The sequence below is a fragment of the Lonchura striata genome, chromosome 2 (assembly GCF_046129695.1).
Source record: "Lonchura striata isolate bLonStr1 chromosome 2, bLonStr1.mat, whole genome shotgun sequence".
NCBI classification, from domain to species: Eukaryota; Metazoa; Chordata; class Aves; order Passeriformes; family Estrildidae; genus Lonchura; species Lonchura striata.
Window position 1 is genome coordinate 23,487,389 of NC_134604.1, and position 21,637 is coordinate 23,509,025.

At 41.8% G+C, this 21,637-nt stretch overlaps 1 long non-coding RNA gene across 1 annotated transcript in view; it reads right to left on the bottom strand.

Annotated features, from left to right (window-relative positions):
* Nucleotides 1-21,637, bottom strand: part of LOC110480735 (uncharacterized) — a 113,861-nt gene that overhangs the window by 15,606 nt on the left and 76,618 nt on the right. The gene's annotated exons all lie outside the window — the stretch shown is intronic.

The window sequence follows — 21,637 nt, forward strand, 5'->3', positions numbered from 1 at the left end:
TTCCTTGTCTTTCAGGAAAAATGATGTGGCTGGAAAACAGCCAAAAAGACTAGCTTGTCTTAGGCTAGGAGTTCTATGACTTATATGGTTCTTTGATAGTGCCCATGGATTCCAAGCTAGCCCAGGATTCATGGCCTTTTCTAGTTATCCAGACTTTCCCTAGCTGTCCACCATTCCAAGAACCAGCTAGTTTCCTGAAAACTAACACTGCCATTTCAACCTAGTATCTTTGGCAGTCCCAGGACAGCTCTTTTACTGTTTGGTATGCTTGGATCTGGCCTTGATTAACCAGACAACTTTCCCATAGTTTTTTGAACAGCATAACCCTCTTTGCACTGATTAGTTATTAGGCCAACCTACATGAATGCTCTAGGTGATGTGCTTCACTTTTAAAAAGAGGAAGAGAAGGGCATAAATATGTACACAGAAACTACCAAATTATGTAAAACAAGTAGTTTCTTAAGTTCTCTTTTCAGAGGGATGATTTGCAATCCAGTGTTAATTCTCTATTGCTCCTGTCTCCTGGAAAGATATTTAGAAGGGAGAGGGAGTAGCACATTTCCAGAGCTAGATATTGGAAAGGATCAGTAGCTCCATCTCGTAGTAACACTCATCAGTCTGGCGTGTGCTGTGTGTCACTCAGTGGAGGAGTGCTTGCTCCACTGTGCAGCATCTCTGCTGTCACTGACAACTTCAGTCCTGCATTCCTGACTTAACTTCCCACTGTGACTCTCTGCGCTTTCCATCCTCTAGTATCAGGATGCTCCCTGCTTCTGGATCATTCCCTTTCTTGACTATGCCATGGGTTTTGTACCTCTATGCCTTTTGCAGTGTCTCATGCTGACTGCTTCTCACACTTTCAATCTCTTTTATTTGTTCTCTTCCCCCCGCCCCCACCTCGGTGTTTTCAGCATTATAATAGTATTTGGCATGTCTTTGAAAAACATTTTAAAGCCAGAATCATATTTTCTTCAGGTTTTTATCATTTTAGCCATCTCACAATGCCAGAGGGAAAAGTGAAACTAAGCACACTTAATTAAGATCACCCTAGAAAATATTCATGTCAGAAGCCAACTGCAAAGTATCTCAGTCTCAGTGCGTGGTTTTCTGGCAGGGCATGAGCACTGCACTTTGTTCAACATCACTTACAATGTGGGAGTTCCTGCCATCACATATCAGCCAGTGGGATGGGCTGTGCCAGCCCCTTTGGAATCTGCTCTGGTGCAAAGTCAGCCAGACAGCAAGGCTGGTGAGCTGTATACAGGTGGGAGTCACATGCAGGATGCCATCACCAGCCCAGTTTTGGGCATATCAGCAAGCAGCTGCAATATTGCCATGTTAATCTTTTCCAGATGTTTGAAATGTGCTCGAAAGTCATGGATTTGGCAAGAGGGGAGGATGTGATAAAGTGGATAGATCTTTTCTTTGTCCTTTCTGATCTGTAAGATACGGTTGTTATCTGATGCTGTGCTTTCAGAGCAGGAGCAGGCTGTGTGTCAGTATCAATACAGGGCTGAGTGTAACTCCTCTACCTGGAAATACCACATGCTTTAATTTATTGTGGAGAGTGTAATAGAAGGAAATAAATGAAAACATTTCCCCCATTTATGAAGGTGTCTATGTGTCTGCTGTGTATTTCTCCTGCTTGGACAGAGCTGTTGGATGGCTGTCAGCACACTGAAGGCTTTTACATGTAAGAGAAGGCCAACCTAAACTCCACTCATCTGCTCTGGATAATCTAACTGATCTCACCATTTCTGCCGAACAATGGAAAATTGCCTGAATATTTAAACATGTATTGTTCTTACAATAAATGTTCAGCTAATTTGGTTGCCTTAGCAACATTCACTTCTAAAAATACAAAAGACACAATCTACAAAATAAGTGTATGTGTAAAATAGGCAAGGAAAGAAAAATGCTTCTTTCTTCCTGACCCAGAGCAACAGGGCTGTTGGCAGAAATGCTTTCATTTGAATCTCAATGAAGGGTTTAGGGCGTATCTTCACACAGTTGTTGAATATATTTAATTCTTAATAGTTTAGAACATGGCTGATGTTAAACCCAGGCAAGACCCTGTGACATCTCTTTTATGGTGGCTCCAAAGCAATTCTGTCAGTGGCCCTTTAGAGTGGTGTAGCTCAGAAAGCACAGGTTGCACCAGACGAAAGCAGCAGGTCACTGCAAGGGTTGCTGTGTGCTGTAGAGCAGGAGGGTTAAAACAGTAAAAGTTAATTAAGAATTATTTAAGGCCAGCCTAAGATACATCTTGCAAAGGCAAGTAAAAGAAACAACAAATTTGTGACATGATGTGGAAAGGACCTGTGCATGCTTGGGGAAAAAAATGAGAGGATCCTAGGTGTGACCTAAGGACAACAAAAATTAAGTTAGTAAAACTCTAATTTTCAGTAATTCTGAAAAAGGAGAATATGGATCAAACACTGTGTGTACAGAAAAGGAAATTACTGTATTTGAGATGAAACAGGAACGTAAGCATCTTGATCAGCTCCAGTCACAGGGACCAGAATATCTCAGAATATTGAGATAGCTAGTATATGAAATGGCAAATCTTACAAGGTAGATTTTTAATTAATCTGTCAAGTTGGTGGTAGCACTGTCTGACTTCAGAATAACAGATGCAGTGCTTCTGTTATCTCATAGAAAAGGAAAATAGTGTAATCTAGGGAAATGCAGACCCATTCTTCTGACCACCACTGTGCCTACAGCTTTAGAACCAATCTGTAGGAGGGAAAAATTTAAAAAAACCACAGAGGCAAATGAACAGTGAGGAACAATGTAATATTAGTTTGTCAAAGGCAGAGCATACCAGAATAACTTGATATTTCTCTTTGATAAAACAACTATTTTGGATTGGAGAAATGATAGAGATCTTACCTGTCCAGACTACAATAAGGTACTTGACATAGTGCTCTAAGTGTAATTAATAGCTAAAATAGAAGTTATGAAAAAGTTAGAAGGTAGGTGAAGAGCTGGCTGATGAGGAGACAAAGTCAGGTAGTACAGAAAGGGAAGGCAGAGTTTGGAAGAGTGGAATTCAGTAGTTGACTTTCCTAGTGCCTTAGCTTTAATATGCAGAAATGTATCAGCATGTGTAACACAACACTATTGTGGGTCAATACCTGGAAATGCCAGAGAATGACAAAAACTTGCTCTTAATAATACACTACACTGTCATTGCACAGCGACTGTGAGCTCCAAAATGTTGCAAGTGTGTAAAGACAAATAATACCCTACAGTATATCCAGAAAGAGAAGGAAGAGTGATTATTGGTAGGCAGGACTCAGGAGAGATCTCATCTGAAAAATGGAGTACAATTCTTGTTGCCCACTTCCTAGAAAGATGAGTTTCAATGGGAGCAGGTGAAGAGAAGAGTGAGCACATGTGACCAGGGCCAGGGAGGCTCATAGCCTATGTAGAGAGACTAAGGGAGACCGGCTTTTACAGCCAGAAAAGTGAAGGATGGCAGTGGCTAGATTTCCTCTCTATAAATCGATTGGAGTGTAAAAATCAGATATTACAGCTGAAGGACATCCCAAGTACAATTGAGTCTAAACTGTCCATAAAGGAATTTACTCTAGAAATTAAAAGACAGCTTCTAGCCATGGAAAGAGGCCAGATGCTTTAAAAAGATTTCACTCAAATGAAAGACATTTTGTTCTGTGGCTTCCTGTGATAGCACTCAGTGACTGAGAGGCTTCCAGGGCTATATTTGCCTAATCACAAATCAGTTTGGCAGTATTGATATCCAAGAGGTCTTCTCCACTTTACCTAAATTAAAGTCTGTTCTTTCAACCACATCAGTGGAACTTAGGGTGCAAAGCAATGAATCACAGAGAACACCTGGTGGGAGGAGAATGACAGCAGGCAAAGGAAAACACAATTTCAGCAGAAAGATGTTGTCCCTCCCTGATGCTGAGGAACATGAGATAACACCACGTTTGTCAACTTGGGATAAGCCCTGCAGTGCTGATGCCAGCAAATAAGGTAAAACAGCTTCCTGAAAGTATAGGAATGGCATATATTGGGTATAGATCCATCATGGACACAAGCAGAAATTGATTCAACTCTCTCACTGTCTGTTTCTGTTTGCTTTCCTCCATGAATTGTGACTTTGTTGAGAATGTTCAGATAAAAACTTTTTTTTCTGGTTGTTGTTCAGCCTGGTTTGTATCACTTAGAAGGTGGTTGCCATTCTGTTTTATATTCACCATGGCTCATGATATTTTGTGACTATTCCTCTCTCAGAAACTTTTTACAGAGATAAACCAGTGGGATGACTTGGCTAGAGCTGTTTGGGAAGTCTGCAGTAAAAAAAATTGTCTACCAAGTCACTACTCCCTGCCTCACCATAAAGTCAATGTCTCCGCTTTCTTCTTTCATTTTCCCCTTCCATTTTAGTCTGCTCATTCAGGATCATTCATGTCCTCTTCACTCCCTTTTTCTCCTTGCTAGCTGATGCACGTGGCTGAGGTGCCCTGATACAAACCTCGGCCTTTTGATTTCCCACGGATTTCCTGTTGCTCCATCCATCACTTGTGGCTGTCACAGTTGTAGATCACCACAGCAACAATGCAGTGGTACTAGGATGAACACAGAAAAAATGAGTTATTTTGACTCCAGCTGAGGCACTATACATGTACAAATGGAAAGAGGGCCTTGGTAGAGCCCTGGGTAGAATTTTTGGTTTATACAGTGGATAGAAGCTGATATGACAGATTTGGAAGATCTTGCTCATCATGGGTAAAACCCACACAATTAATTCCCACCTCCTGGTCCCTTCAGCCAGCAGCCTTTGCTCTGTGTTTTTTCTACAGCATTCCATTTACTGTCTACCCTTTGCCACCCCTCCTATGCCAGGCACAGCTGGTGAGTTTAGTCTGCTCCACTGCAGACATCTGGCAAACTGTGACGCCACAGGGGTTTGGACACAAACCTCTGATGCTGTTACACGAGCCAATGAGCCACATTCAACTCCCACCAGTATAATGCACAGAGGAGAAAAAAGAGTTGTCAGAGAAGAAAGCAGTCCTCAGAATCAAAATTTATGTGCGGTGTGGAAAGGGTTTGTCAGTGCTGCTGCAGCCCTTAGCGTTAGCTGTGTTTTTTTCTCAGAAGTAGCAGAACTTTTATGTGTTTCACTTGTGATGAGAATGGAGACATTTCTCATAATGCATGTGTCTTTCCAAGTAGAGAGTCTCAAAACCAACTGTGATATAGTGAAAATGATACCTGACTGTAGAGCCAGGTATTGCTTTCCACAATCTTTGTGTTAGTGTCCCATTAATATGGATGTAACTTTGGTGCACTTGCAGCAATTTTGTACAAGGAAAATTACTTAATTACACATAAATGTGGTCAGTGCCATTATGTATTTTGATACATTATTAATTTTAATGAACCAGACCTTCAGATGAAGCAAGTAAATATTTGTCTCAGAAGAGTGTGAGGGCAAGGTGACATGAGATAACATTTTATCCAGCTAACATCACCCTGAAAAAAGATTACAATGGATCCAAAGGTAATGTTATTAAAAGGAGTTTAGGGTTCATGCTACCTGTGCCACAGCCATATTTCCCTTGGACACTGCTATAGTGGCCAAGATTTAGGTGTGCTTTCCCCTCTTGTGTTTCTAAATTGCAAGAGAAGTAAGAGACAAAGTTGGGTGTTTCATGTCAGTGCTTATGAACTTGCTATCAAAGATGACAGGTGCTTGGGGAGACATTAAATGTTTTCTACAAAATATTGTGAAAGTACACACTGAAAGAAAACACACCTACATTCCTCATTGCAAAAAATGAGAAAAAGGAGAAGGAGAAAGAAAATGCTATTTAATTTATATAAACAAGATGGGAAAATAAAGGCACATACAAATTTTTAGTCTGTTTTTTAGTTGATTATAAAGGAAAAGCCATGAGCTATGCCTGGTTTGATTTTTTTTTTTTAATAAAGACTGAATTGCTGAGGAACACTGCTACACTCTGCCTCAGTGCAATTCTTTCAGTCAGTTTTTTGCCTGCTTTGCACCACAGGCTGTGACAAAGCTGGGATCAAAGATCTGTCCCACTCTCTCCCTTTTCTCTCCATTCTCTCTTCCAGCTAAGGATCTCACACACTACAGTAAACTTGAGGGCTCATATCTCACTATCTCTACCATCACACCTCAGTCTTACCCTTTGGAGAGTTATCGGTTTTGTTATTGGTGAGATAATTAAAGGGAAGGCCACTTAATATATACCAGCTGCTCCTTTGCCACCCTTTTTGCTTTGTTCAGGGAGGTTCTTCTTCCCTGGTATCTGAATGACTGACATGGACTAATGCCCTATTCTCTGAGGCATCACATCATGGTAACAGCAAGAGAGTTTAACCCTGTGGTCCAGTGGTCATAAGCAATGTTTCTGTCATGCAATCCTCTCTTCCCTGCATGTGTGCTCCTGCTTGGCCTCTGTCATCAGGCTGCCTAATTGTCACATCCCCTTCTGCATCAGCTGTTTCCAGTTGCTGGTTTCCTGCTCCCCTTTCTTTGGCATGTGATTAAAGTATCTGCGGGAAATCACTGGCTCTGAGTGACTGTCATGAGAGGCTTTAATAAGTATGTGGTGATGTGGCGATGCATCACCTTACAGTATGGGGATACAGCATGAGAAAAAGGAAGGGAAAGTGGTGAGCTGAACTGCAGCAAAGGTTGTGTCAGCCAAAGGCAAATACAGCATCTGTACACATTTGTCTGTAGTCATGTTCAGCTCCTCTGCCATGCTCTTCTGCTTTGCTTCCCACCAGGTGGAAGAACCTGCAAGAGTGAAAGAGAATCTCAGTGGGGAGACCCCACAGAGATTTTGCTATGTCAATTACAAAATCTTCCCAGCTGTCACCAGCTTTTTGCTTGTAGCTTTGGTTGCAATTACTGATTTATTCCTAAACCTGGGGGCAGATGTCAGTAAGACAGTAATAATGTCTTTACTCCTCTTCCCTCTGTAAGAAGAAAAAATGGTCACGAACTTGGAGCTCCGACTTGACAAAGCCAGGAGCTGTGTCAGGCTCCTTGCTGAAGAAAAACTTGCTATGTAGCTGCTTTTGCTCTCTCTCAGGACATTTTCTGTCAGAAAATGTCCTGAGCCCAGGAGCATCTCTGCAGATTGACACTGGTTAGAATCATAGAATTGTTTAGGCTGGAAAAGATTTTAGGATCATCAAGACCAACCATTAACCTCACACTGCCAAGTACAACACTAAATCAAGTCCCTAAACATCATATCTACACATATTTTAAATACCTCCACAGGTGGAGACTCAAACACTTCCCTGGCAAGCCTGTTCCAATACTTGACAACCCTTTCGGTGAGATTTTTCCTAATATCCAATCTAAAACTCCCCTCATGCAACTTGAGGCCACTTCCTCTAGTCTTATTGCTGGTTACTTGGGAGAAGAGTTTCACCCCCTCCTGGCTACAACCTCCCTTCAGGCAGTTGTAGAGAGTGATGAGGTCCCTCATGAGCCTCTTTTTCTCCAGGCTAAACACCCTCAGCTCCCTGAGCTGCTCCTCACAGACCTTGTGCTCCAGACCCTTCACCAGTTCTACCGCTCTTCTCTGGACACACTCCAGCACTTCAGTGTCTTTCTTGCAGAGAGGAGCCCAAAACTGAGCACAGGATTCGAGCTGCAGCCTTATCAGGAGGGTACACTGGTTGAGAGGAACAATTCCTGCCCAGGTTCTGCTGGCCAGAGTATTATTGACACAGGCCAGGATGCCATTGGTGGCATTGGCCACCTGGGCACACACTGGTTCGTGTTCAGCCCCTGTCAGCCAAGAACCCTGGGTCCTTTTCCACCAGGCATCTTTCCAGCCACTCTGCCCCAAGCCATAGTTCCCAAACTATTGCTTCTACTGCACAGTGTCTGCCTGGGACCTGGTAGGAATGAGAAGTGAAACTGCCACTACAGGATCATGAAACTTGGTCTTGAATGGACCAAGTTTCATGCAGAAAAACAACTTTATTTCAAGATATTTAAGAAACCATTCACATGGAGGGACAGGGAAATTTTTGCTTGTTCAGCTTTTCTCCCTGAAGTCAAGAACTCCCCCAAAGGTTTGAATGGTTTTGAAGAGAGGGTGTGTGGTATAACTAGAATTTTGTACTTTCTAACCAGCATTTTTTTTTCATAAACTGGCCTAGATGGCATTTGAGTATGTGGCAGGACCACACATGTACCATGTTGTGGCTATGAGCAAAAGCAATGCCTGCAGGCTTACAGCACAGCAAATCTCCCCAGCCAAACCCAGACTACCCTGAAGTCTTTTTCTGTCTTGGATTTCAACAGAGCCAGAATTTTTTCCCTGCATCTACTTTCATTAGATAAACTTTTTTACACCTCCACACTATTTCTTAGCCAGGAGGCATCCCATAACGTTCATCTAACCACTACCTTCTTCCCATTTAGACCCCTGTCCATCTTCTGCATGGAATCACTTAATATTTGAATCCTTGCTTTTTCATTATGTGATTATTTTTGGTATTTGTTGGGCCTTTCCTAATCTTTCTGGATATGCTGTATGAGCCTAAACCATGTCTCTATGTTTGCTGCAATTCCTCTCATAGATTGTGTCCCAATGATTCCCTTTCCCCTCCATTCCCCCTGCAGTGAGACTTCAGGTTTGTGAGGGGAACCAGCAGGACTGGTCGTGTCAGAAAGCTCCAGCTCACATCTGCTTCTCACAGGTGAGTGTCTCCCATCCCTTGCTGTGCATGGGGATGAGCATGCATGCCCACAGAAGCATCCCATGGAGGTGGCCCATTTAACCCCTTGCATTCATTCCAGAAAATCTGGCTGGATCACAGCCTTGCAGTGGGCACCAAGTAAAGCTGTCTTGAAAAGCTGGCCTTTAAAGCCGTGAACTGATGACGTTGTCAGCACATAGTGTTCATTCCCAAGTCATGAAGTTTATTCTGGGACCACTTGAGAGCTTCAAAGCTCTTCCCTTGCCAGGAAAATATCTGTGCTGTTGAGCTCTCCTTCAAATTCTCCCCACATGCCATAAAAGAAATGTTCAGAAACCTAATCTGAGGGGGATCGGGCTGCAAATTCTCCTTGTCTCCATCAGCTTTATGGGGCATGAAATCTGAGGGTGCTGTAGAAATCAGGCAGCCTCTCTGATTTACACCAGCTGTGTCATATGCCTCCAGCAGGGAGGCAAGTGCTCATGTGTCTCTGTTGCTTCAGACTCCACCCTTGCTGGTACTCTGCTTGCTTAGAAGGACCCTGTTGCCTGCAGCTAGGAGTGCTGCTACGTAATCAAATAGGAATAACATGTTCCTCCCTTGGGAAAAGAGCGAGAGGTGAAGGATGGTCTTGTGACTGAGACATTGAGCTGTGACTCAGAGAAATAAAAATTTCTGTTCCAATCTCTGTTGCTCAATTCTTGAGTGACCTTAACAAGTCACACCTACTGTTTCAGTTCTTGTTTTTGATCTGGGGAAGATAATGGGTTTTTGTTCCTTTGTCTAACTGTGTAAGTGTTCAACTGTTTGTGCCACGGACTTCCTCAACTGTATTTCTGTGTGTCATCCAGCACAGTAAGCCCTTAACTCTGGGTGAGCCTTTAGGGGCTGTTATGATATCCCTAAGCAGGAATAGGAGTGGAGCCTGTGGAGTGGAGAATGCATGGGCAATGCATTGATTCTGACAGCTTCTTGCTGGTCCTGTTCTGTTGGTGCATTTTGACTCAGCAAAGGTTGGCACAGTCTTTTGAGTGTGAACTCCCTGCTCTGAACTACAAATAACTACCCCTCAAATGGATGAACACCAGGTGCTAAACATTCACTGTCAGATGCTGCATTTTAAGTGAAGGCAGAGTTAACCTGCTTTGTGTACCTCACCCAGGATGTGGAGATGTGCTCTCAGTTCTGCTGACACAGACCTGAGGAGAAAAGCTAAATCAAGCTTTATAACCCTCACTACAGAGGACTTAGGCCATCATTTGGAAGGTCACAGAAGTGCCAAATGCCCAGCAGTACTTGGAAAGGAGTTGATGGCAGCGAAGCAATGTCTGTTTTGGAAATTATATATAAAATTCCTATAATTGTTTAAAAAAAGGAAGCCACTTATTCAAGACAGACTGCACTCAGAAATCAGGTGGGAGACGAAGGGAGAATATGTGTCCATGAAAAAGGGCTGTTTCCTCAGGAGGACTCACCTGTTGGTAGGCTGTTCTTGGGCCATATGGTCCCAAGCTAAATCAGCTGTTGAGGACTTGATGTCACCAGAAATCAACAGGAGGGTAAAGCCCTTTATGAAGGGGAACCAGAAAAATACAGTTTTAAAGTGTGACCCTGTAAGATCCTGCTTCAGGATCTAAACCTGAGTCAATTCTTCTATACCCTGAGCTGAATAAGGCCTGTGGGGTGAGACAAGATGATCTGTGAGGGCAAAACTGGAGGGATGACAACAGAGACAGATCATGTAAAGAAAATGAATGCAAAAAAAGGAGTAGGGATGAGAAGGTTTGAGAGAGTAGGGTGAAGGAATGAAGTTAGGAAAAGACAAAAAAGTAGAGAGGAGGTAAAAAGACAGATTTTTAGTGGCCTGTGGAGATGTAATTGTTGATCAGGTGTACCTTGAATCACACCTTGAAAGATGCATCTGTGGCCCACCTGGCAGGCCTTGGAGAGGACTATCTTATACATTCCTCTTACCTTTTGATCTGGATTGGGAAAAAATATTATCAAGTCTCATTTCTCTTCTTTAGGATCCCTGAATACCAGAGCAAACTAAAACCAAACTGTTTTCCCAAACACGCTTATAAAGAGTGGCATTTTCTCAATGCTTTGAATTCCTTAAACTCCTTTCTCTGATTTGAATAATCCCTACAAAGCTATGTGATTTCAGATATATCTTGCTGACAGCAAAGGCAGATTTAGGGAATGAGACAGCTTTACAGAGGTATCCTAAGGCCAGAAGGACACAGTCTTCTTTCATCAGGAAATAGCTTTACAGGCTCTTCCTGTTGTTTTTCTAGGCCAGTTTGAAGCTTGGAGCTGGCTTAGATCTAGTATGAAGCTTCAGTCTTCGCTTCAGTCTTTCACCCAAGCCAGCCACTTCCTGATTCTTCCTACTCAGAATATTCTGTGTGTGTGTGTGTGTGTGTGTGTGTGTGTGTGTGTGTGTGTGTCTGAGGTTCCTCAAGAGCTATGACAATTACCTTCAGATTTCCTTGTTTTATTGCAAGTTTCTCAGTAGTCAGAGGTTCTATGTCAGAGTTATGGGCTTAACCAAATTTCAGCTTTCTTTTTTATTTAATTAGTGTAACTTTCCCTTACAGTTGCTGGGAAGAGCTTTAAAACATGAAAGTTAAAAGTTTAAAAGCCTGAAAAAAAAAAAAATTTGAAAAAATAGTTTCAAGTGGATGCCATCATTACTAGTTGCCTAATTTGTGATTTTTAAACAGATCATGTTTTTCAGAGATTCTGAAAAGGGAAAATGTGATGGTAGCCAGTGTATTTGTGTAATAAATTTTCTGCAGCATTTCAAGATAACTTAGGCAAATGTGTGATACAAACTGTCAGGTTGCTTTCTTTCAGTGTATTTTTTTCCAAAAAGCTGTTTACTTCGAAATAGAGTGGCCAAAACAAGTGAAAAACTTCACTAATAGTAACTCACTAATAGAAGCGAAGCTGAGGGCTTCTTAGACTTAGGCAATCTCCATACATATATCTATTCCATTGTCTGAATGGATCGCACTGGGATTGCACATGTGTTCTGGCACTTCCATCAGCACATCTCCCGCTTTTAAATAGCCTTAAAATATTGTGGTATGCTATGACAGCATGTCAGAAACTGTGCTGCCCAGGCCCAGGAGTCACCTTTGCCTCTGACTCCTAGAGAGTCCCCTGGTAATGTACAATGACATTGCTCCACACATCCCGGTGTTTTACTTGGTCTTCCAGACAAGGAAAAATCTCCAACCCCAATTAATCTTTGACTGCAGCAACAAAACCAATCAGACCTTAAAACGCTGCCTGGCTATATTAGCAACCTGTTGCTGTTGCTTTTACAATAATTCATTAATAACATTGAAGAGCTTTCACTTTAAAAGCACACCACTGGCTATTACAGGCTGCACCACACATTATGGAAATACAATTGCAGAACAGCAGCCACACATGTGGCTTGGGTCCTGGTTCTGTCTGCCATGCCTAACAAATCCAGTCTGCAAACCTAGAGAGCATCTAGGAAGTGTCATGGAATCTGTCCCTGCTGAGCCCCCAGGAGCAGCCAGCATGTGTGTCCTCACCTGCCTGCAAACTGCCAGCAGCCCATTCTCCTGCTGATGCTGCAGTGCTCAGCCACGAGCCTCGGGCAAGACCAAAGTGCTGCTGGCAGTGGAGGTGTGGAGCTAGGACATGGATGTGACAGGACACTTGGCCCAGCAGAGCCTTTCTTAGTTTTACTAACACAGTGAGGAAAGCTCAGCTGGCCTTGATGCAAGGGCAAGTTGACTACTGTCCAGTTATTACTGATCCTTCATGTAGGTTCTCAAATGTTCCCCTTCCACTTCCATCTGGCTCTGGATAGAAACATATCAGCCTCTGAACACAAGACTAATGAAACCTGTCGCTTTCTCCTTCCTTGCAACATGAATTGTGTGGTAATGAAATTAATAGGAGGGGCTGTCCAGAATAGCAGGGGTGCAAAAATAGTATGTCCTCTGTGTGTGTGTGTGTTTTCCCTGTGATGCCTTCCTGTCAAGGCAGGGTTTCTGATGTTTCCCTGCTTGTGCAGAAGATACACAAGATGTATCTTGAAGATGGTCAGGCACCATGTCAAATACTCCACATCTACCAGGAACCCAGATTCTGGCTCCTGTGCAGTCTACAAAACTAGAAATCAAATCCACTGGGCAACAACAATAGATGTTGTTGCTCAGCTAGGAGACTTGACTCACTATAATTAAATAAAAGAAAAATTGTTGAAATTGAAAGCATTTAATGAAAAAGCCCATTGGATGCTATTCTTGAGGCCATCTGGCACCACAGTCAGTCTCCATCACGACAGCATCCACACAAGTTGTAATCAGGACCAAGTGGTCACACTGGTGGCTTCTTTCCACACCTCCCAGGCTGCAGCACAATAATAACAGCATCTCTTACATTTCATGTCGCCTGCAAACTTAGAAGCACCACCAGAAAACAAAATAGTATTAAAGAAGCTCTACCAGTGAGACAAAGCTGATTTGTGGCCCAAAGGGGATATGAGTAAAGATTTAAATGGTCATTTTGGTGTTTGCTTAACTCAAGTTACAGCCATCCACACTATTTCCATGCTTGTGTTTATCTGGGCCCATCTTCTGGCATTTCTGGTGTTTTTCTGGCTCAGCTTGGTGCACTTGAAATCTGGCAGCACAGAGAGTCACTGAGGTGGTCCGAAAAAAGAGGGAGGAGTACAGTTATCCAAGCCTGGAGAGAAGGACACAGAAACAACACTTGGCAAGAATACAGAAGTCTCAGTAAAGAGATAGAAGGCATAATGAAATCAGCAGACCTGCAGTGTAGGGCCAAAGCTCTTGGAACCCAGGATTTATGATGTCCCACCAGTTATGAGAAGGATGGACTTTTTTCCTTATTTCTGTTTTCCTAAGTAGATGGTATATTATGACAAGACTCCCTTGGCAGTGGATTTGCATGAATAATGTGGCTCTACTGTGCTCAAGTAAATAATATTTTGTTCTCAAACATTCCCAAATGGTGTTTGTGCAATTCTGAAGACTTAAAATCCTACCTGCCTGGCAAAAGTTTGGCTGCAGTAATCAAAAGGAAGCGATGCATCCTGTAGGACAGAAAATTCTCTCCAGGACTGCAAGAATGTGGAAATTCCAGGGCTGCCCAGAAGAAACTTCACCTACTGTGTATCTGAAGCTACTTCTTGGTTGACAGCAGCTGTTGGATACCATGTGACACCATGACAGACCAAATTGCTTCAGGAAATAGAAAACTGTCAAGCAGATACTGCTAGGACATTCATGGTGGGAGGAAGTATAAGAATTTTTATTTTGGTATACTATTTTCAATAGTGACACTCTATAAAGGGGGTTTTTAAAGAGCTGCTCTGTCATTGCTTTTACAGAGCATCTGAAAGCACCTTCAGAGGTGTAGGGCTGCAAGATGCCATGTGAGAGCATTGGATCAACACCTGAGCAGGGTTCACTTTAAGGTCTTCTGTCCAAATACTGACAAGTGGAACTAAAAAAGAATTAACAAGCAGAAGCACAGGGCAGTGGAATAAATAACTAAAATATTATTTAAAGTCATTTAGAGAATAACTAAAAGAAACATGATGAGCTATTTATTTCTAAAAATTAGTCATCAGAGACCAGATACAAGGCAGCAAACACCTTATAAGCTGAGTATCTCTAGAAAAGGAAATGCTATGTAAAAGTGGTTTGTAACTAATTAAACTAGAAATTTTTAAAAATTTATTTTCAATTTTATGATCTGTCATTGCTAACAGGAAAAACAGAGAGGCTGCTGTGGTAACTCAAAGCTTCTGGTATGACTAAGGTACTTAAAGTGCCTCATAAGGATTCCAGACCACCCACCTACCCACCCCAGCCCTTAGTCAAGTCAAAACAAAGCATTACATTTTTGAAGAGTTCCAGCTATGGAAAAATATATAGGCCTCTAAAAAGATTATTAGACACTGCCAAGATAGTTTTTTGATGCTCATTGTTGTTAATTTGGCAACACAAATAAAACACCTGTATTCTTTGTTATAGTACATGATATGAGGTGGAGGCTCTTTGTCAGGAACTCATCTTTAGGGCTTGTCTCTCAGGCATAGAAAATGAAGGGGGCAGGACAAGGAAGAAGCATCCATCATAGTTGCAAGTTCTCATACATTCATCTCAGTGAGACAGATTCTCCTTTCTACAATGTGGTAAAATGGGAATAGTCCCCTAGAAATGACCAGCACAGAGCCAGCATGAGGTCATTACTGAAATGTGGGGTCATGGGCTGCTCCTTATAGAGCAGTAACAGACATCCTGCCCTCAGGCAGCTGAGTTTCTACAGGAGAACAAAAAATGTTTCTGCTGTGTAGCTGGGACTACTGCTCCTTCATGTTCCAGATGGTCCACTGTGAAATTTTCTAACCCAAATTATCTAAGAGCCTAATTGCCATTTACATGTAAAATTAGACTCCTAAGCAGTTTGTGCTATGCCTGCAATTAGTTCTACAGCTCTTAGGTTTTCTAGTTTTGAAATCAGTGCTTTTATTACATCCCCAAAGATGGTGCTTTCCCCAAGTGTGGATTGTTGGCTGAAGTGAGTGCCCAGTGGAGGGTCAGTCAGTGCTGTCCTCAGAGCCTGATTCAGTGTCCTGTGAAACATCTTTGCAGAGCATTTTTGGAGGCTGTTGTGAACAGCCTCCAAGCTTGTATCATATTCTCATGGCTCTGTTTTCAACAGGTATTCTTTATTATAGCAGGCAGCACCTGTGATTTTCTGACTCTGAAGGCCTTGAGGTCCCAGTGCACCTCTGTGCTCACACTTATATTGGGGCACATCATACTTTTACTTCTGCTCTTATGGGGAAGCCTCTTTCTTTAGCCAGAAGAGCTAAAAAAACATTTCATTAGGTTGGGCTCTACAACGCAATCTACATAACCTTGAGTTTGTGTGGATTTTTTGGGTCCAGGTCTGACAAAATCAGATAAGGAGGCTAAGCATTTCTAGGAGAAGCTGATAGGAGCAATTAGTTTCACACAGAAAAAAAAAAAAAAAAAGAAAAAAGAGAAACAATAGAAATGTTAGTTTTATACTAGGAATCAAGAAAAGGGTTTTTTTTTAATTTCTAGATCTTTTCTGTAATCATCTGAGGTGATGCACAGAGGTGTTTTCCTGTCTTTGGAATTGTTCAGCTCACATTATCCTTGTCTTTGCTGTCATCTTGTAGCAATTAAGTAGGGAAGGTTCATAAGCTAAGTCCCAGCTGAAAAGTGAAGGAGCATAGCACGAAAGTGCTGCTCGTCTGGCTGCTGTGAGGTGAGGTGGCTCTGGTTCACGCATCATCCCCATGGTTCTGAAGAGCTGGCAGGAGCAGATGCTTCTGAGCTCACCCCAGGTCTTTGACTGCCCACCTGCTTTCATCATTTGTCCCAGCCAAGCTCCTTCTCGAGACTGTGGAAAGGATTCCTCAGTACATAGAGGCAGGAAAAGTGCCACTTGTATGGCCAGGATTAAAGGTTCAGAACTTATGGGAGTGGTTTTGAGCTATTGGAACTGAATTCACTGTCTGTTCCAAAATAATGGATAGCACTGCAAATTAGGGTAATTCTCTCCCTGCTGAGAAGATATTTTAGCATCTTCCACAAGCAGTCTGATCTTTGAAGCCTGATGTAATGCATTCCAGCTTCTCATGACAGAGAAGAAAAAAGCCTGTAAGAAGGTCATGGAAGGGCTGAGTGTTGGATCTTTTTTTCTGTTTAGAAGTGTTATTAAGAGTGGAGCCTTTTATTTCTGCCACTTAACTTGTGCAAGACACCCAGAGATGGATATTAAGACATAGGTTATGACCCAGGAACATCAGATTAAGCAAAGCAAACTCCTCAGTGAAAGAAGAGAGGGAGAGAATAGCTGGAGCAAGTACAGGTCAAGATCAGATATGTGGAAGAGAAGCAAAAAGGTTTGCAGGCAAGTGGCACCTGCATGTAACTTCTGCCTGCTTCTCTGAAGTGGGGCTGTAGGAGAGGATGCTGCATACTGAGACAATATTTCATGACGGCGAGTTTTGGGAAGCTGTCCAATGCTGTGACAAGCCAAATCACAAGAACTCTGAGGGATGAATCTCCAAGTGTTGGAAATTATGTGGTTTGTCTACACAGAGAAATTGCAGAGGCTTTAAATATCCTGGAGTTAAAGCTCTGTGATCTCCACTGTGAATGAAGATTATATTTATATAAAGGTGTATGATGCCAATACAATCATTTCAATATGTGGTGGGGGGTGGGAAGAGAGAACACACTTCCAACTGAAATAGTTATGCCTGTAGAAGAAAACAATGGCTTGGAACTACTTAAGCAAAATATGTTTACCACACCAACTAGCTCCAAAAGGCTGCATTATAGTCATTAGGAGATGACACTGTAATAAACTGGTTATGTCCTTTTTACTGGCTTCTGCCACACCTGCTAGCTCTAAAGAGCTGGAGGAAACTGTCCTGAAGGAGGGATCGTTTTCTTTTTTCTTCTAGTTCCTCAGCAGACACGGCTGTAGAATTCTTTATTGGCAACAATATATATCATAGCTTCTGTAATTCACATGGGAATGGATTTCAGGTTCAAAGTTACTTAGATAAAATTAGAATTTTTGCTAAAGTCCTCTAACTTCCCAAGAAAACATAAATTATTCTAGATTTTCTCAGATCTTCTGAGCCAAAACAATTTTTATGGGGCTTGATGGTTTGACTATATAGGGGTGTATAGTACCTTTCTGTATGTATGTATCTGGACTTGGGCTTGAGCTCCACTACAGTGGAGTATAAGTTGATAGTGGAGTATGAGTAGCAGCATATTCCTAGATTAGTCAGAATTTATTGCATTTGCCTAATTCCAAATAGAATTCAGAAAAACATTTTTCTAGGCAGCAATGAAAGCAATAGACTTCCTCATCGGCACCTGCACCCATTTCTAGGAGTGCAGGGGAGGATGTCTTCTACTAATAGATGTCACAGAGATGGCTGCCCTGGCAAAACAATAGTGTCCCAAAATAGTGTCTGCAAGGAACTAGCAGAGAAGGGGCAAAAGATCGGGTAAGTAGACGGGGTAGAGCTCTCCAAATAGATAATTCAGCTGGCACAGATATTCTGAAAGGGAAGCTTTGGCTGCCTGAATGCCAATTTCCCTGTCTGGTGAATAAATTGTTTCAGTGTTGCTTCCCATGATGTCTCTTCACCTTTCATAGGACCTACAATTACATGAACTCACTAAATAGTCACTAAACTTTGTCTCCGTTAAACATATAATAATTCAGTAAAGTTGTTAGCAGTCTACAGTAAGACTACTAAATTTATCCAAATATATTTTCTAGCCCTTGTAACTTAAAAACAATGTTATGTATTAGTCTGAGTACAGATAACTGTACGTTATTGTAGTTTTATATAGAATAACAAAGACCTGTATAGTTCAGTAACCTACATACAGGAAAAAGAATTCCGTTTAACTCTCCCACAGCAAATTGCTGTGTTTGACTCCAGCAACCCTGCCTCAGTTTCTTCCCTATGAGACCAGATGTGCTCCTTTCCAGGGCTTACATAGATCTGAATAACAGGCAAAAGCTAAAGGTTGAGAGCAGCTTTCTTGCTTGCGCTAGGAAAATTGAAATCTACAAAGTAAGCAGCTTATCATCTGAAATATTTATGCATTCTTCCCTATAAAAGCTCTCTGCAAAAGTACAGTGAAGCAAAATGCACTTCTTGGTGCTTAGAATAGCTATCAAGGACATCTAAATTGATTATTGTGAATTTCAATGTATTTTCTTCTTTAGTTCTCTTTACTGCATCATATTTCTTTAGGGAGCAGGTCACCTTCCTGGAGGAAACACAAAACCTCACCAAATGCAATGTTTACAAACAAGGTCCATTGCAGAAAATTCCTTCCTGTGTCAAATATTTTGCATTCGTATTGTCCACCCAGTGAACCCTTCTTACTCAAGTTTATTTTGATATTGGATGAGTTTAGGACAATAAAAAAACCAGAAGTTCACAGATAAAAATCCTGCTTCATTACTGTCTCGGTTTGGCAAGACAGGAGTCTGTGAAGGAGGGCAAAAGCCTCCTGTGCAATGGAGAAGGTAAACCCCCTCCCTCCGAATTACCAGGATTTTTAAATTAAAAGGCTCTCAGGCAAAGATATGGGAATGGGAGTAACAATTCTTTACTAGGAGAAAACTAGATAACAATTTAAAAAGGCAAATGCAATTGGTACAAACAAAACTAGTGATAAAGTCCACAACCTGAGGAGTCGGGGTGTTGGTAGCAGTCCGGTTGAAATGATAGCTGCTCCTCTTGCAGTGGCTGATGAATTGCAGCTGAAGTGGTGATCTTTAGAAGGGTATAGTTTTCTCTGAAGATCTGGTGGCAGTTGGGTCGGTCTTCCTCTGCACCGGGGCCGCCTCCGAGCTCCGCCACCGCCGCCTCACCGCGCTCCGGCTGCTTCTCTCAGGAGTCCTGCCGAAGGAGCTGCTTCTCTGGGAATCCCGCAAAGAGAGCGAGCTGCTCTGTCTCCCAAAAGGTACCCCTTTTTACAATAAAAGAGTGCTTGGCTTCCCCCTCTGGGTGGAGCATCTCACAATGGGATGGTGTTATGTTACCAGGCCTGCAGTGAGTCAGTCAATGGCCCATTAACAAACCATTACCTCTTCAGAGCAAACCATTGTTCTTGGAAGAGATAACAAACCTGCCCAACCTCCAACAGATGGCAAATAGAATACAAGCTTATCTTACAAACCAGGACAATTACTTGGGCTACTCTGTGTCAGAGTGGATGCCTGGACCCTATGGATAGAAATGGAAGGAGGCTAAAATAATCTAAGTATAGGTCGAGGTTTCAAAGACCTGTAAACAGTTCTTTGCTGTCAACTGATCTAAGTCTCTCCATCACCCATCTGTGAAACACTTTAAACAGCTGTAGCCTTTTTCTGTAAGAAGTCTTATGAAAATTAGTGCATCAGCAGCAAGAAAATGTCTGGGTATCATACAGCTGTCTCAGCCAGTAATGCAAGCAATGTACTGAGCAGTGCAGGAAAGAAAACGTTTTCCCATTTGCTATGTTAAGCTATGTGTCTTAGAAATGGTGAAGTAGTGGGATTTTCCTCTTCCACTGATTTCCAGCATTTCAACATTTTTGTTACCTTCTGTAGTCCTTTCAGGTTCCTTTCCAAGCCAGAAGATAACTCACATGTGCCTTCTGTACTTCACACACCCAATACTCAACATCAGGACATGCTGAAGAGGTGGTGAGAAAGTGTTGTGCAGAGAACAGGAAATTTCCCCTGATGTCTCTGTCTATGAGGAAACCCAGAGCACTAGAGTTATAGATATGTTTCTCACTTGAGCTATTATGAACTTGATGAAATTGCTAATACTCTCATCTTCTCTTCCCTGAAGCCTCTCTCTAGCCTTGGCTGAAATTGCAACAAATGCTTTCTTTGCTTGGAGGGAAAATAAAAAAGGAAGGTGAAAAGTAGGAAAATAAAATTATCTTTAAAATGTAGTTGGAGCTGATGCAGTAAATTCAGCTGCTCAGTTGTTGCTTTGCAGTTGTTTGTTGTTTCTGCCATCACCCACTAATGTAGTTGAAAAGCTAACTACTGAAGTCTTTGAGTGCCTTTTAATTTATTCTTTCTTCTGTTTTATATCCAGTATATATTTTCATAAGTTGGGCTGTCATTACAGTGAAGGTGAAATTTCTGTCCTTTTTCTAGAGATTAATTGTATAAGAAAATAAAACCCCAAAATATTTATAGTATCAATTGCAGTGTATCTGAGTATACCTAGAGTCTAAAAATACAGATTTTAATTAGTGTCCTCTTCGGGGTGAGGCGAGAACTCCATTTTTAGTTACAAGATACTGGTAGAAGTGGAACTCCAGGACAGTTTCAGGGCAATAAGTAGCACGGATTTTGGTAGCACATTTCCCAGCCCAGCAGAGGAGTGGGGAGGGTTCGTGACTATGCTGTTCAACCTCACATCATGCTTGCACTGTAACTACAACATGACTGAGACATCTTTAAAACCACAGTGTTCTATATCAAAGATCCCAGTGATGGCTAAGTGATTAAAACACAGAGGAGTAAGAGCTGCTAGACTGCTAGAACTGTAAGACTGCTAGAACTGCATGCTGTTACGGGCAAGAAATTATGCACTGAATACCTAAAGGTAGATATATTTGACAGAAAGAACTGGAACTGGGCTTGTAAAACATAACTATGAGTTAATCAGTGATATAATCAAGTTTTTCAAATAGTTGTATTAGAGAATTCTCTTTTGAGTTCCGCTTTTGTGTTCCCATTGCTTTTGTGTGTGTATTCCAAAAGTGAAAGGCAAGACAAAACTACTCCATCAAATTATTTGCCCGAATTATAGTCTGGCTCATTCTGCTGTCTGATTAGCCCTGGTGGGCAGGGTTCATACGGCTTTGAAAACTGAATTTAAGGTTATCTGATTCACAAAACCTCAATCTTAAATATTATATTAGGGAAGTGTGTGGGGGTGGAACTTTTATCTTACACAGTGTTATAACATACTGATTGTAATTGAACAGCAGTTGTGTCTTGTTAGTTCTATTGTTCTGAAATACTAATGATGGAAGACCATAAGACCATTTCCTTGCCTGTATCTAGACACATGCAGATGTTACTGCAGGGTAGCTTGGGAAGAAGCTACCATTTGCTGCCAGGAGTACTAGCCTGTCTGCATGCTCTGACCTTATAATAAGTTTCAGTCATCTTCCTTCCTTTTCACTAAACTGAAGTCCCTTCCAGCTTTCATAAACTGCTGCATAAGAACATGTAATTGAGAAAATAGATAATATTAACTTTTTCCTCTGTTTGAGCTATTCCATAGCTCTGCACT